The sequence below is a fragment of the Triturus cristatus genome, chromosome 4_1 (assembly GCF_964204655.1).
Source record: "Triturus cristatus chromosome 4_1, aTriCri1.1, whole genome shotgun sequence".
In the NCBI taxonomy this organism is placed as follows: Eukaryota; Metazoa; Chordata; class Amphibia; order Caudata; family Salamandridae; genus Triturus; species Triturus cristatus.
Window position 1 is genome coordinate 103343744 of NC_140585.1, and position 1573 is coordinate 103345316.

At 42.4% G+C, this 1573-nt stretch overlaps 1 non-coding gene across 1 annotated transcript; it reads left to right on the top strand.

Moving 5' to 3' along the window:
* The first annotated feature begins 423 nt into the window (after positions 1 to 423).
* Positions 424 to 496, top strand: TRNAR-UCG (transfer RNA arginine (anticodon UCG)). Its single transcript has one exon. It is a non-coding gene; the product is annotated as a tRNA-Arg (tRNA).
* The last annotated feature ends 1077 nt before the right edge of the window (positions 497 to 1573 follow it).

Sequence of the window (1573 nt, forward strand, 5' to 3'; positions counted from 1 at the left end):
AATCTGGCTTTCACAACCTCACCCGAAGGTACAGGACCGATTTAATAACCATCAGGTACTGCAAAATATATTGCTTTTCTCAAAAAAACAAGTCATAACACTTTTACGGAGTTTCTTTCATTTATATTGCACAACTGCTCACCAACTTAAAACTTACCCCCCAAAAATATATATAAATATTAATCACATAGGCGAAATTAATGCTTGTTTAGGACTTGTGCCCTGCTCAGGCTGTTTTGTTTCCATGGTATATGTAAGCTTGTATTGGATTTTTAAAAGAGATCTAAAAGTAACATTGGTTCTATAGAGTAATGAAAATCTGAATTTGCAATGCAGGATCTTTTTAAGGGTAAATGTGAAAATATGGCGAGGGGGGAATTGAGAAACCGATCATAAAAACCGCTGATTCCCATTATGTACTGTGACCGCGTGGCCTAATGGATAAGGCGTCTGACTTCGGATCAGAAGATTGAGGGTTCGAGTCCCTTCGTGGTCGATATTTTTATGAATTAAAGAAAATGTGTCTGCCATCAGAAAAGCCCAGTTTTAAACGTTTAGACTTACCGCATGCTCACACTGGAGTTTATTTTAGAAATAATGAACCGCATTTACTCGGATAGGGAAGGAAGAGGAAGTGACGAGGCGCACGCGCAGTAAAGACCGGAAGTAGAAGTGCTGCATAGATTGACGTGGGAGGGGGCAGAGCAACGCCAACGTGTGAGTGTTGTTACCAAGCAAGCAGGTTGGCTGTGTGCAGACCGCAAGCTGTGTCTCCCTGGCCGAAATCTGCACACATTTGTTTGCAGTCTTCAGCCGCAGCCTGCTAATACACGTCGCCCTGCTTTTCGTGACAGTATTGTTGTAAAAACCGTAGTAAAGGTGTTTGGCGTATTTCTAGCCATCCTATTAACACAATGGCTTCGTCGTCACAGCCATACTATCTTTGCTCCCAAGCCTTAAACTAGTGTATATGTAAGATAAATGAGTATTTAATTAAAGGCTGAACAAATGATAGAATTAGGGAAACGGTCTGGAAGGGCAAAGAAAAAAGAAACATTTCAGCATATTTTTTTTTCTTGCATTTGGACATTTATGGGGTTACTGGGTTGGTTTCTCGAGCTGTTCAGAGATGAATAGTGAAACGTTACTTAGTTGTGACGCAAACGTGCATCACTGCACCGTGCACAACAAGACAGTAGATCACAGTAATACGTCAAAGAGTGAGGTGACAGCACTGCACAGTAATCCCCACTGAAGCACTTTAGGGAAGGCCTCTCATTTTAAAAGTATTTTTTTCACAGTGACTTTCACTGCAAGACCTGAACAGCGATACTCAACTCAACGCAGCACTCACTCCACAGAGTGACTTTCACTGCAGCAATGCAAAGAGTGACTCAGTGCTGCATTAGAAATAAAACCCCGCCCAGGCAAAAATGGTCATTCTCGTCTGGCACTGTAGGAGGCCCTGACTAAAATGAAGCTATGGCTGCTTGGTTGGGTAATGGCAGCCTGTTCTGTCCTGAAAGCACTGTCTTAGCCTGGAGCCCACACGTTAAATGCCATAGTGTCAAAA